The following is a 16254-nucleotide window of genomic DNA, read 5'->3' on the forward strand; positions in this document are numbered from 1 at the left end:
ACTGCGCTTTTACATTATAAATTTTACCGCGTTCATTTTTCGGTACAAACAACATAATATCTTTATTCTCTGGGTCAGTATGATTACAGTGATACTAAACACTTATAATTGTTTTTAAGTTTTACTACTTTTTTTTTCCAATAAAACCCCTTTTATTAACCAAAAAAATGATTTTGCATTGCCACTTCACAAGACCCATAACTTTTTTATTTTATTTTTCTATGAAGTTGTGTGAGGGCTTGATTTTTGAGGCACAACTTGTATTTTTCATTGGTATCATTTTTGAGTAAATTCCGCTTTTTGATCGCTTGTTATTACGTTTTTTTCGGTGGAAACTAAGAATAAATTAGAAATTCTGTCTTTTTTTTTTATGGCGTTCACTATAGGGGATAATTTATGTAATATTTATGTAGTCCGGGTCGTTACGGACGCGGCAATACCAAACATATGGGGGATATTTTCTTTTTGCTATTTTTTTCATTGAAAAGCGTATTTTCAGTTAAAAAAAGCATATTTTTTATTTTATGGATTTTTATTTATTGAATAAATGTATTTTTTTTCGAATTTTTTTAATACTTAAAAGTCCCACAAGGGGACTATAAAATACAGTATTTTGATTGCTTTTAAAATGTAATGCATTATCTCTATAATGCATTACATTTCTATAGCGATGCTATTTAAACATTGACCAGCAGGCTGCGCCAGAGAGGCACACCTGCTGGAGATAACTGAAGACAGGCTCAGGGCCCTGATCGGAAGCAAGGTAAGCTTCCCAACACATCAGCACCCCACGATCGCATTTTCGGGGAGCTGATGGGAGACAGAGGGAGTCCGCTCCTTCTGTCACCACTTTACATGCAGCGGGCGCCATTGCGCCCGGCATGTAAAGGGTTAAACAGTTGCTGTTAGAGCAGGGCCCCGACTCTCATGTGAGAGCCGGGTCCGCGCTCCCCGCTGCACGGGGGAGCCGTGCAGCGCTTAGACTGGGCCGCCGTAAAAATGCGGCGGCCCAGCCTAAGGCCCCTTAGTGACCACCGTAAAAAGATGTATGGGTGGTCACTAAGGGGTTAAAGACACCTGTCACAGTCAGTCAGATACCAACTACTACCATGGGCAAGACCAAAGAGCTGTCAAAAGACACCAGAGACAAAATTGTGGACCTCTATAAGGCTGGAAAGGCTATGGGGCAATTGCCAAGTAGCTTGGTGAAAATGGATCAACTGTTGGAGCAATAGTTAGAAAATGGAAGAGGCTAAAGACGACTGTCATTCTCCCTCGGACTGGGGCTCCATGCAAGATCTCACCTCGTGGGGTATCACTGATGATAAGAAAGACAACAGAATCACATGTTGTCTTTCTACCAATGGAAACTGGTAAGGTTTGGAAGCAACTATAATGATCCAGCTGCTTTCTAGCTACTAGAGTAATACAAAAACACATCCTGATCTAACCTATGTCAATTAGACTAAACATGATTTTATATCAAATTCTATATTTAACTCACCAGGTTGTAGAGCCCCAGCTTATATATCCACTCTACCTCTTGGTGGTTTATTTTGGTGACAGGATCCTCTCCTTGCCATTTATTTTGTACTCACTCTAGTCCCAGAAAAATTAAGCCTGCTGGATTTTTATTGTGAACTTTTTTGAAATGTAAAGAGGCGCTATGTAATCTCAAGCCCTTTTTTTGATGTTCCAGACATGTTCTTGTACCCTAGTTTTTAGTTTTCTCATGGTTCGCCCCACATACTGGCACTCCAGCATGTAGACGACCCCCGAATGTTCGCATGTCCTTCTATCCTAAAGACTATTCCATTGGTATTTGACACAACCTTCGTAATGCTACGCCTCATATTAATTGCCATGCGATTTTTCTGTTCACCTTTTCTTTTTTCATTAGTAGAAAACTATGCACAAGGTGGTCTTATATATTAGGTCCTTTCTAAAAATAACATCCGGTATGGCCGAGAGCACAGCTCCGAGAATGGGATCATTTTTTAACACTGCCCAATTTTTTCTCAAGTCATTTTTAATGTCTTACATAAGTGTTATACTGGGTAATAAAGAAGAACCTAAAATCTTTCTTTGTCTTTTCTTGTGTTCCATTCATAGTAATCTTCTCTTCCTCTACTTCTCTCCTACAATGTTCTAAATATTTAATTTGATAACCTTTTGATAACCTTTCTTCAAAAACCTTTCTTGTATAATTATACTCTGCTCACTAAAGATGTCGGTACATCAGTACAATTACGTTATAATTTTTTTAATTGTCCTTTCGGGATATTTTTTATCTACGGTCTGTGATTGCAACTAGCAATTTCTATATAGGCATTCACATCCGTAGGTTTGAAGTAGGTTTTGGTCTTTATTTGATCATCCTCCACAAATAATGTTAGATCCAAGAAATATACTGTATCCTGGCTAATACTACCAGTGGACGCTAGATTCCATGTATTGCAATTAATGTTGCAGAAATTCTTCCAATCTCAACTATTCCCCCTCCCACACTAGTAAACAGTCATCAATGTAATGTTTCCAAAAGCATAGTCTCCCTTTCCCTTGTTCAACATTTATAATGGGGTCAATATAAAAAAAAAAAAATTAGTCCACAGCAGTATAGGCCCCAAACATTAGGCAATCACCGGACAGAAAACATCAAGTGATTATGTGCCTGGAGGTATATTAGACGGTCATTGGATATAAATTTTACTGCAGGCCAGTACAAATACATGTCAAATACATATGTTTAAAAGAACTAAAAATATAAAATTAGATTAAAAACATGGCTAACGAAATCCCCCCTCTTGAATAAACCCCAAATGATAATAGATGAAATTGGATAACTCATGGTCATCACAGGTGTTAAAGTCCTCCGAGGCCCCAACAATTAGACATTCACCGTACAAAAAAGATCAAGTTTTATGTGGCTGGAGGTACATATATTAGACGGTCAATGGATATCAATTTTACTGCAGGCCAGTGGACTACAGTCTCCAAAAATTATTCATTCACCAGACAGAAAACATCAAGTGATTATGTGGCTGGAGGTCCATTAGGCGGTCACCTTATAACAATTTTACTGTTGGCCAGTTAGATTACAGGCCCCAAAAATTATGCATTCACCGTACAGAAAATATCAAGCGATTATGTGGCTGGAAGTACATTAGGCGGTCACCGTATAACAATTTTGCAGTTGGCCAGTTACATTACAGGCCCCAAAAATTATGCATTCAACGTATAAAAAAGATCAAGTGATTATGTGGCTGGACGTATATTAGACGGTCGATGCATAGATGGATCTGTATAGCTGCGGTATGTCAGCAGAACCGCACACAACTGCTGCACAATACAAATACACTATATATAAAATATATTATAGGCATATCACACCCCTGCCTCAATAAGTTTTTTTGGGGGCAACTGGTATATCACACTAGTTGCAATTAATTGTTACAATAGCATTTGTCTCTCTGTATAGCTGAAGTATCTCAGCAGAACCACACACAACTGCTGCACAATACAAATGCACCATATAGAAAGTATATTATAGGTATATCACATCGCTGCTTCAATCAGTTTTTTTGGGGGGCAACTGGTATATCACACCAGTTGCAATTAGTTGTTCCAATAGCATTTGTCCCTCTGTATAGCTGCGGTATCTCAGCAGAACCGCACACAACTGCTGAACAATACAAATGCACTATAATATACTTTCTATGTTAGAAAGTATATTATAAGTATATCACACCCCTCAGTATATCACACCTATCGATAGCACACCTATACCAGTCCTTAAACAGACTTTTGTGGCCCTATGAGCTAGCATTTGGTCTCCCTAACAGTCTGTCCCTGCTCCACACATAAGCCTCTCCCTACACTGGCAAAAGACTGAATGTAAAATGGCCGCCAGATCAGGTTTATTTATAGGGTAGGGTGTATGTCCATGTGCTGAAACGTCTCAATTGGCTGTCCTATCCCACCTGATGGATGTGTCATGGGTCAAAGTTAGGCGCTATGCAAAAGAATATGGCGCCGGCGGACATCGCCATATATTCGCATGTTCGGCGAATCACAAACAAGCAAAGTTCGTCCCGAAACGACTGCTGGGCGAGACGCAAGGCCATCTCTAGACCCCACTAAAAAACTCAATACATTTGAAACATTTCTAAATGTGCACAAGTATATAAGGAAGCTTAATCTAGCCAAATATGCTATTGCTAACCCTAGACCAATTTAAAGTATCTTGATTGAAGGAAGAACAGTCCAATCTAACATATGAAGAGAAGAAAGCCTTAAGGTCTTTAGAAGAAAATACTGAAATAGTAATTAAACCTGCGGATAAGGGAGGAGGGATTGTAGTTTTAGACAAAAAGAAAAATGATGTAGAAATGTTGAGGCTGTTAAGTGATGTGAAGAAATATCAGATCCTTAAGAAAGACCCCACAACAATATTTAAAGGAGAGATGGAGACCCTTCTTGTTTAACCACCCCCGTCTGCCCATAGACTAAAAACGTCCGGGAGGTGGTTCTCTATCTCTGAATGGACGTTCCTGAACATCCATTCAGAGACTGCAGCTGCACGCTAATTGTGCAGCTGCAGATCGGGTTGCCCGCTGTCAGTGACAGAAGGGCAACCCTTAGAGAGCGCTGTGTATAGAGTGCAGGAAGCGCTATGCTCTTCCTGTTCGGGCCCGTCGGTTATGTGACCACCGGAGCCGGGTGAGTGTAGGAGCTGTGAGGTCATCTACAGACCTCGATCAGCCCTGCACTGAGGCTGTACAGCACAGTATAGTGCTGTACAGCCTCTCTGGGGGAGTATTTCTCCTGTAACTGGGACTACTATGTTAGCCCCAGTTAAAGGAGAAATCAACAGTAAAAAAAAAAAGTTTAATGTCCCCCAGAGGTCTTCTATGACCCTATGGGGGACGAAAAGTGTAAAGTAAAAAAATAAAAAAAATTAAGTGTTAAAAAAATAAAGGTTTCACATGCAAAAAAAAATTCCCCAAGTAAGGAATTAAAAATATATATATATATATCACATGATCTACCCAGTCTGATAAACACCATAAAAAATTAAAAATAAAAACTGTAAAAGAAAAGCTATTTTTGTCACCTTACAACACAAAAAGTGCAACACCAAGTGATCAAAAATGCGTATGTCCCATAAAATGGTACCAATAAAACCGTCACCTCATTCCTCAAAAAATGATCCCCTACATAAGAAAATCGCTAAAAAACAAAAACAAACTATAGCTCTCAGAAAATGGAGACACTATAAATATCACATGACCTAACCCCTCGGATGAACACTGTAAAAAATAAAAAATAAAAACAGTTAAAAAAACATTTTTGTCACCTTACATCACAAAAAGTGCAACACATAGTGATCAAATAGGTGCATGTCCCACAAAATGGTACCAATAAAACAGTCACCTCATCCCGCAAAAAATGAGCCCATACATAAGAAAATCATAAAAAAAAATATAGACAAGAACATGGACACATTAAAACATAATTTATTTGTTTCAAAAATGCTATTATTCTGTAAAACTTTAATAAATTAGGAAAAGTATACATGTTAGGTATCGCACGTCCGTAACGATCTGCTCTATAAAAATATCACTTGACTGAACCCCTCAGATGAACGCTGTAAAAATAAAGAAACAAAAACTGTGCTAAAACAACCAATTTTTTTGTCACCTTGCCCAATAAAGTGTTTTAGTGAATGATCAAAAGAATCATATGTACCCAAAAATAGTTCCAATAAAACTGGCACCTTATCCCCTAGTTTCCAAATGGGGTCACTTTTTGGGAGTTTCTACTGTAAGGGTGCATCAGGGGGGCTACTAATGGGACATGGCATCTAAAAACCATGTGGCTCTCCTTTTATTCTGCGCCCTGCTGTCTGCCCATACAGCAGTTTATGACCACATGTGGGGTGTTTCTGTTAACCGCAGCATCTGGGTAATAAATATTGAGTTTTGTTTGGCTGTTAACCCTTGATGTGTTAAAGAAAATATTGGATTAAAATAGAAAATCTGCAATAAAAGTAAAATTTACAAATTTGTTCTCCATTTTCCTTTAATTCTTGTGGAACTCCTAAAGGGTTAACAAAGTTTGTAAAATCAGTTTTCAATAACTAAAGGGGTATAGTTTCTACAATGGGGTCATTTATGGGGGTACCCACTATGTAAGTCTGACAAAGTGACTTCAGACCTGAACTGGTCCTTAAAATGTGGGTTTTGGCAATTTTCTTAAAAATTTTAAGAATTGCTTCTAAACTTCTAAGCCTTCTAATGTCTTAAAAAAATAAAATAACTTTTCCAAAATGATGCCAACATAAAGTAGACATATGGGGAATGTTAAGTAATAAATATTTTATTAGGTATCACTTTCTGTTTTAAAAGCAGTAAATAGAAAATTGAAATTTAGAAAATTGCAAATTTTTCAATTTTTTTTGTCAATTCAGGATTTTTTCATAAATAAAGGTGAAATATATTGACTCAACTTTATGCCTAACATGAAGTACAATGTGTCACGAGAAAACAATCTCTGAATAAGCCATTCAGAGATTGTTTTCTCGTGACACATTGTACTTCATGTTAGGCATAAAGTTGAGTCAATATATTTCACCTTTATTTATGAAAAAATCCTGAATTTACAAAAAAAATGGAAAAATTTGCAATTTTCTAAATTTCAATTTTCTATTTACTGCTTTTAAAACAGAAAGTGATACCTAATAAAATATTTATTACTTAACATTCCCCATATGTCTACTTTATGTTGGCATCATTTTGGAAAAGTTATTAGATTTTTTTTAAGACGTTAGAAAGCTTAGAAGTTTAGAAGCAATTCTTAAAAGCGTTCCAAAGTTATTACCACATAAAGTGAGATATGTCAGATTTGCTAAATTAGGCCTGGTCAGGAAGGGGGCAAATGGCCTGGATGTGAAGTGGTTAAATATACTGTGATATTTGTGTAGGATGATCAAATAAATACCAAAACCTACTTCAAACCTATTGATGTGAATGCCTATATAGAAATTACTAGTTGCCATCACGGTCCATGGATAAAAAAGGACAATTTAAAAGATGATATTGTAATTGTACTCTTGTTGATGTCTTTAGGGAGCAGAGTGAAATTATACAAGAAAGGTTTTTGAAGAAAGGTTATCAAAAGAAAGATTTAGAACATTGTAGGAGAGAAGTAGAGGAAGAGAAAGATTTGAGACTCTCTTTTATCACCCAGTATAACACTATTGTTGGACAGATTAAAGTTAATCTGTCACCAGGATAATCGCTATTGAAGTAAAGTCATGGCCTAATAGCATTTAGTACCTTATTTCTAGATGTGACTTTGTTTCAGCAATAGATGTTTTCTATCTTCTGAAAATCCAGTTTATTTGATATTCAAATGAGCCAATAAGGTGCCCAGAGGGGCGTCACTCTTGCAGAAAGGAGCCCAGGCATGCCTCATACTACTGCCCAAGCCCACCCTCATGCTGGGAGCAGGGAAAAAGAGGGCAGTGGACACTCTGTGGCAGAAGGCGTGCCTGAGCTCCTTTTTTTTCAAGAATTACGCCCATCTGGGCACCTTACTGGCTCATTTGCATACCAAATAAACTGGAATTTCAGAAGATAGAAAACATCTATTGCTGAAACAAAGGCACATCTATAAATAAGGTACTATGGCTTTACTTCAATAGCGATTATCCTGGTGACAGTGCCAGATTTCCCTTACAAAGCCATCAGAAAAAAATTGTGCAGTGTTAAAAAAAAAAAAAAAAAAAAAAAACATTCTGGAACTGTGCTTCCAGTCACGCCAGATGTTATTTTTAGAAAGGACCCTAATATGAGGAACAACCTTGTCCATAGTTTTCTACTAAAGAAAAAAGAAAAAGTGTTCACATGGTGTGGTTTTTGTCTAATGTGCAAAAACAGCATGGTAGAAAATAGGAGGCGTAACATACCAAATCAAATTCCAATGGAATAGTCTTTAGGGTAGAAGGAGAACTTACATGCGAACACTTGGGGGTCGTCTACATGCTGGAGTGCTCCTGTGGACTCCATTATGTGGGACGAACCATGAGAAAACTAAAAACTGGGGAATAGGAACATGTTTGGAACATCAAAAAAGGGTTTGAGACACATAGCGTCTCTTTAGATTTTAAAAAAGTTCACAGCAAAAATCCAAAAGGCTTGATTAGAGTGGGTACAAAATAATTGGCAAGGAGAAGATCCTGTCACCAAAATAAACTGCAGAGAGGTAGAGTGGATATATAAGCTGGGGGCTTTACAACCTGGTGGGTTAAATATAGAATTTGATATAAAACCTTGTATAGTCTAATTGACATAGATTAGATCCGGATGTGTTTTTGTATTATTCTAGTAGCTAGAAAACAGCTGGATCATTATAGTTGCTTTCAAACCTTACCAGTTTCCATTGGTAGAAAGACAACACATGATTCTGTTTTTGTGAATGAAGAGCAGGAGTAACAGCTCATTGGCAGTTATACTGCATGTGATCGCCTTTATTTAAAGGGGTTGTCCGAGTTATGAAAAAAAAATATGTAGCACTGTAAATCTCATGGGCAGCATTATATAACTGAGCTAATCAAGTTTTAAGTAAAAAAAAATAATAATAATCTATTTCCTCATTTCCCTGGTTCTCTTCTGGGCAATAACAACAATCTCTGCCCCTCCCCCTGCTCGGCAAAGGGAGTGAATAAGTCTGCCCTGAGTAACATGTCTGACTGCTGGGATACTCAGCAGCATGTTGTATGTGTAGGACTACTAGTCCAAGCTGTACAATTACACTGCTGACACACACAGGATCTTATCCCTACCAGTTCTTGTGCAATGCTCTGCAGAACTCCTTTGTCAGTTTCTGTGCCCAGTATGTGTCTCCACACTGCCTGCAGCTATTCAGTAAAGCCTTCAGCCATGAGTCTGTGCTTTTGAAGGGGGTAGTCTTTCCTGAAGTATCCAGTAGGAGGGAGACACAGGGCAGAGAGCAGCAGCTCAGCCAGTGCTGGGGGCCTGATCAGCACAGTGACATCTTGTGTACAGACTCATATCTGCTCCTCAGGTTTGTACACAAAACATCAACAGAGCAGGGAGAGAAGCTGACATCATAGGTCATGTGACCCCCAGTGAAATCTGAGGAAAGAGGAACTACAGATGCAGTAAGTGCAGGGTAAAGCCTTTACATTTGATTAGTTCAACATACAACATACATGGAAACATACAAAGAACAATAAAATAACTCGGACAACCCCTTTAAGAATGGGGATATAGGAGTAACATCTAATTGGCCAGATAGCAGCATGTGACCATGAATGGACATGTAGGTTTGGGCTTTTATTGGTCTATTTATAACATGTGGTTGCAGGAGGAGGAATATTGAGTTTTTAAATGGTTGGAGGAAGAATGAATACCTTTTGGATGGTTGCAATTTTTGTTTTTCTGATAAAATAATGAAGTGTATATTTTATGGACAGAAATTTATGTGGATATGGTGAAAAATGAAACAAGAAGTTGTATGTGAATATAAAATACAGAGGGAGGAATTACTCCCTGCTAGGTATAAAGGACATGCCCCCGAAAGGTGGTGCACATGCCCTGATGAAGCAGAGGTGAAACCCAGGTCTGGCACATGACAGGAGACTAGTTTTAAATTTGATATGCCTGTGTTTTAAGCAACTTTGTAAGTACAATAAATGCTGGATTTGCAAAAGTGGTTACGGTACTTCACTATCTTCTGCCTCTCTGTCCGTTTTAATACAGGAGAAGCAGATAGGAGTCATTATAATACCAACATTTGCTGAAACCAGCAGAATACAACACGTGGTATACAACCATCAACTCCTATATAAAGTTAAACCAACCTGCAAATAACAAATCGATCCATCTTTATTGCAACAGATAAAATGACATACATAATAAAAATCAAGAAATGCAGAGAGGGGCTTTTGAGTACCTGGCGGGAGAAACGGCCCAACGTTCGTTTCGCAGTGCACCCTTTGAAAAATAGCGACTGCGAAACGGATGTTGAGCTGTTCCTCCAGCCACGTTTGTTATTATTATATATGCTCACGCTGTTCACTGTTGTCTGTGCTTTTGCCCCTATTATAGCCTTTATCTATATGCATGGTAGGTGGCCCCCACCCTGTTAGATTATGTATTATCCTGTATATGCCACTATTGTGGCGAATTGATAAACATGTGTGTAGGGCCGCACCTGGCACATTTGTTCTGGCGTACTGCATATACAACAGTGATCCTTGCATTTACATTTATAGCTGCATTATTCTTGGATCTGGAAGTTTCATCCTCACTTCTCTGCATTTCTTGATTTTTTATTATGTATGTAATTTCATTTGTTACAATAAAGATGGATCAATTTGTTATTTGCGGATAGGAGTCATTGTGGAGTTCATGTCTGATGAATCAGTGATTGACTACATCGTTGTCTATATATTTTGGACTGGCTGGATCTGTATCTACTAGGAGCAGCGCAGTCTTTTATTATTTTATGCTGACACTACCTTCTGAGGTCCGATTTCCTGGGAGAACTGATTTTACACAGAAGTCGTTCCAGACTCGGGAAATCAATGGAAAAATAGAATTCAGCACAATGTCCAATAAAACAAATATCCTTTATTAATCACATTAAAAAGTCCATGAAGTGCAAGTTTAGCAGCTACGCGTTTCAGAAAAATGTCTGTCATCATCATGGCATTTCTGTTGGGAATACGAGTATCGAGTTTCAAGATCCAATGAAATTCCCTCAACATAGAACCTACTGGTACTCAAAAGCCCCTATTAAACAAACATCTAGGAACAGGATAGATGCATCCTGGTAATCATCGGTTAATATCAAATTAACTTAGTTATTGTTCATAAAGAACAAAGATCACCTTCCAGAAGTTAGTTTAAGCAGGTTCTTTGTTCCCTTTATAGAAAGTCACGGGCAACTCTCTACTACATGCGACAAAATGCAATCCCAGACATGTGGTTCAAAATTTATTTGGGTTAATAAGGTGTAGCAGTAGGGACATTGATTTTCATAAAGGAACTTCAAATTTATGTAACAGTAGGTATTAGTGTATATACACAAATAATATTGATAAAGCTTACTGTACAGCCATCTCCAAAGCTAGTTCTGAATTATCACAGTATATAGAACCACAAAAAAAAAAAGGAAACAAAATCTCTTGTTTTCAGTACCATTTATAGTCAGCAATATAAGAAATTTGTGGACATTATAACAAAATATGTCTTTATTATTTACACTGTTAACACTTTACATACTATCACGAAGCTCGTTAAATCGGCTATATCTCGGCCTCCGAGGACAGTGTATCTTGGTGTACATCACTGTGCATTGCAGCAACATGCATAGCTAGTCCTTTCTGGTTACTGTGCATCAGAATTAGAGATCAGCAAATCAAAGTTTACGAAGTGGAATTCAATCTGAATTTCAGGAAAAATTCTATTTGTCCCGAAGTCGAATTTCCTCCCACTTCCTGGTAACAAATCAAATTTTTTCTAAAATGGCTGCTATGCATATTACAAAGTGAAAGTAAGAAGCCCGGAAAAGAGGGAGCACCCATAATTCCGTGCAGGCAGCCAATCAGCAGATAGCCAGCTCCTGTTAAGTTACAGCACTATAAAAATCCTCCTCATGTCCTGTCTCCGCCATTTTACAGTAAACTTAGTGCAGGGAGAAACGTTACAGACACTAGGGACAGTGTTTAGGAAAGAGTTTATTCACAAAAATAAAAAGATTCAGCTGTTCAGGGAAAGATTATTCATAGTGTAGGGAAAGGATAGGGAGGCATTCTCCAAACTATAGAGAGAGAGAAGGGACCAATGGGAAAGTGTAAAGCCTGGGTAATAGGAGCTATTCTATTGCACCTGGCTGCACTACATTGGGTTACTAAAAGTGATCTATTATTACAGATTTTAGGTTGCTTTAAACCGTAATCCTAGCATCTGTTATTGGGTTGAAAGTGCTGTCGAATACAAACAGTTTTGGGACGTGTTTATTTCATACATAAAAGCACTCATCTCTGTGTTTGGGGTGAATTTTCAGCCTGATAGTATTGCTCCTTTCCCCTTTCAGTTTCTTTTAATTTACAGTATGTCGGACAGATCGGTGACAGGCCCTTCCAAGGGAACGGGCAGTGGCCAAAATATTTCTGGAGCAACCAGAAGTAGCAGCACAAGAAGGAGGGGGTGGCAGCATTAGTGGCAGCGACAGGCCTGAGCTGCCAGTCTCATATAACAGTTGTGTCTTGACCAGCAACCCAGGGGTCCTTAAATGGTTAACTCTGTATTATACTTCGTCACTAGCCAGGAGTTGGTGGGTTCCTCTGACACAACCCTGAGACTGGTGAGGGTGACATCAGTGACGTGCAGACAGTAGTGGATGATGATGTGGCCAATAGCACGTGGGAGCCAGGTGAACAGGGGGCTCCATGATCATCAGGAGAAGAGGGTGGCAATAGTGTTGATCGGGCACCAAAGTGCTCGGGTGTTTGGGTCGAACACCTCAGGATGCAAGGGTGCTCTACCGATCATCCGAGCACAATGGAAGTCAATGAGAGAACTCGAGCATTAAACCAGTCACCCCTGCTCTGAAGAGGGGAGGGTGTCTGGTTCATAGGAAAAGGTCAGAAATTTATGTAAATACTACCGAAATGGTTCGGTAACAGCATGAGGAGGCTGTCTGGATGCATCTTGGACTCCCAGGTTGCTGCTGGGAACGATGTTGTCCGAGTACTAGGCCACTTTTACAGACTGAAAATAATATGCACCAAACCAAAGATAAAATCGATTTTAGAGGAAAAATTGTTAGGAAACATTCTTTTCTGTATATTTATTTGTATATAAAGTGCAAGTGCCACCAAACATTGCAAGGAAAAGGCACTCTGATACAACCTGTATATCACATAAAGGAGGGCCTAATTCACATTGTGGTATAATACTTCAGGTATAGTTAGATAGTTACATAGTTAATACGGTTGAGAAAAGACATACGTCCATCAAGTTCAACCAAGGGATAGGTGGGGATCTGAATCCCAAAAGGAATTGAGACTCAGATTTCTACCTGTTTTCATTCATAAGCATTGTTTTTTACTTTTAAGAATTTGTCTAAACCTTTTTCAAAACTGTCTACTGTTCCTGCTGTGACCATGTCCTGAGGAAGTCTATTCCACAGCTTCACAGTTCTTACAGTAAAGAAGCTTTGTTTCCGAAGACTGAACTTTTTCCTCTCCAATTGGAGGCAGTGCCCCCTTGTCTTTTGAGCGCATTTTACATGGAATATTTTTTCATCGTATTTTTTGTATGGCCCATTTATATACTTGTACAGGTTAATCATGTCCCCCACTTAGACGTCTCTTCTCAAGACTAAATAAATTAAATTATTTTAATCTTTCTTCATAACTAAGACCCTTCATGCCCTTTATCAGTTTAGTAGCTTTCCTCTGTACTTTTTCCAGCTGCAGTGCGTCCTTTCTATGTACTGGTGCCCAGAACTGGACTGCGTATTCCAGATGAGGCCGCACCAGCGATTTGCAAAGTGGTAGTATTACATCCCTGCCCCGCGAGTCCATGCCTCGTTTAATGCAGGACAATAGCCTGGTGGCTTTAGAAGCAGCCGATTGACAGTGTGCCGTAATTTGATCTACCATCCACAAGGACACCCAAATCCTTCTCTATAAGTGACTATCCCAGTACTACATCACTTAGGACATATGAAGCACAGAAATTGTTACTACCAAGATGCATAACTTTACATTTGTCCACATTGAACCTCATTTTCAAAGTTGATGCCCTAATAATCAGAGTGTTCAAGTCAGCTTGTAGTTTATGGACATATTCCATAGACTGTACAGTTCTACACAGCTTAGTGTTATTTGCAAAAATAGATATGGTGCTATTAATCCCCTCCTCAATATCATTAATAAATAAATTAAATAATAAAGGGCCCAGCACTAAACCTTGGGGTATACCACTTATAACCTGGGCCCATTGTAGTAGGGAGGAATCGAGCAACTATAGACCAGTGAGTCTGACATCAATAGTAGGCAAATTAATGGAAACCCTATTAAAGGATAGGATTGTGGAACATCTAAAATCCCATGGATTGCAAGATGAAAAACAACATGGGTTTACTTCAGGGAGATCATGTCAAACAAATCTTATAGATTTTTTTGACTGGGTGACTAAAATAATAGACGGTGGAGGTGCAGTAGACATCGCATATCTAGATTTTAGTAAGGCTTTTGACACTGTCCCACATAGAAGACTTATCAATAAACTGCAGTCATTGAGCATGGACTCCCATATTGTTGAGTGGATTAGGCAGTGGCTGAGTGACAGACAACAGAGGGTTGTAGTCAATGGAGAACATTCAAAACAAGGTCATGTTACCAGTGGGGTTCCACAGGGATCTGTACTGGGACCAATTTTGTTTAATATCTTCATAAGTGATATTGCAAAAGGCCTCTTTTTGCTGATGACACAAAGATATGTAACAGGGTTGATGTTCCTGGAGGGAAACGCCAAATGGAAAAGGATTTAGGAAAACTAGAAGAATGGTCAGAACTCTGGCAACTGAAATTTAATGTGGATAAGTGCAAGATAATGCACCTGGGGCGTAAAAACCCAAGGGCAGAATATAGAATATTTGACACAGTCCTGACCTCAGTATCTGAGGAAAGGGATTTAGGAGTAATTATTTCAGAAGACTTAAAGGTGGGAAGACAATGTAATAGAGCAGCACGAAATGCCAGCAGAATGCTTGGATGAATAGGGAGAGGTATAAGCAGTAGAAAGAGTGAAGTGCTTATGCCGCTGTACAGAACACTGGTGAGACCTCACTTGGAGTATTGTGCGCAGTACTGGAGGCCATATCTCCAGAAGGATATAGATACTCTAGAGAGAGTTCAGAGAAGAGCTACTAAACTAGTACATGGATTGCAGGATAAAACTTACCAGGAAAGGTTAAAAGACCTTAATATGTATAGCTTGGAAGAAAGAAGAGACAGAGGGGATATGATAGAAACTTTTAAATACATAAAGGGAATCAACTCGGTAACGGAGGAGAGCATATTTAAAAGAAGAAAAACTACCACAAGAGGACACAGTTTTAAATTAGAGGGGCAAAGGTTTAAAAGTAATATAAGGAAGTATTACTTTACTGAGAGAGTAGTGGATGCATGGAATAGCCTTCCTGCAGAAGTGGTAGCTGCAAATACAGTGAAGGAGTTTAAGCATGCATGGGATAGGCATAAGGCTATCCTTCATATAAGATAGGGCCAGGGACTATTCATAGGATTCAGATATATTGGGCAGACTAGATGGGCCAAATGGTTCTTATCTGCCGACACATTCTATGTTTCTATGTTTCATTCTGAACAGGAATCATTGACCACAACTCTCTGGACACGGTCCTTCAGCCAACTTTCAATTCAATTACAAACTATACTTTTCAAGCCTATAGACCTTACTTTACCTATTAAGCGTCTATGAGGGACAGTATTAAAAAGCCTTTGCAAAATCCCAAAACACTATATCCACAGCCGCCCCTCTGTCCAGGCTACTACTCACCTCCTCATAAAAACAAATCAGGTGAGTCTGACAACCTATGTCCTTAGTAAACCCATGCTGGTTATCACTTATAATATTATTTATAGTCACATACTCCTGTATATAGTCCCTTAAGAGTACTACACTCATAAAGCCTATGCACTAAGTGAAATGGTTTCCAAAAATGACAAGGAACCGGCACTCCAATACACTCTTTATTACACATAAAGGAGGGCATCATACACCCTTAAAAAATAATGATTGATGGACTGCTGGTGACCCTCTAAAACGCAATCAAATATTCAGCTCATATTTGCAGCCACCAAATACTTAGTAGAAGTTCACAAATAATCCCACAACATGGACAATGACATATTAGAGGGGGATCAATGCCAAAAATTCCAACAAAACATATGTATCTTAATCAGGGGACATTTTTATGCGCCTTAAAGGGAAATTCTTTGAAATGTGCCCTGTTGGAGCCTAGAAAATTTTTATTCATTCACCTGACATAAAAGAAATTCTGATTATGTGGCTCGAAGTACATTCTGTGGTCAATAGATAAAAACATTACTGTAGGTCACTGGACTACAGGTCCCAAACATTAGGCATTCACCAGACACAAAAGATCAAATGATTATGTGGCCGGAGGTAT

At 38.7% G+C, this 16254-nt stretch overlaps 1 protein-coding gene across 1 annotated transcript in view; it reads right to left on the reverse strand.

The window, feature by feature from the left end:
- The window catches only part of CNGA2 (cyclic nucleotide gated channel subunit alpha 2), a 151836-nt gene that overhangs the window by 38403 nt on the left and 97179 nt on the right, over positions 1 to 16254 (reverse strand). The gene's annotated exons all lie outside the window — the stretch shown is intronic.

Source organism: Bufo gargarizans, chromosome 9 (assembly GCF_014858855.1).
Source record: "Bufo gargarizans isolate SCDJY-AF-19 chromosome 9, ASM1485885v1, whole genome shotgun sequence".
Classification (NCBI taxonomy): domain Eukaryota; kingdom Metazoa; phylum Chordata; class Amphibia; order Anura; family Bufonidae; genus Bufo; species Bufo gargarizans.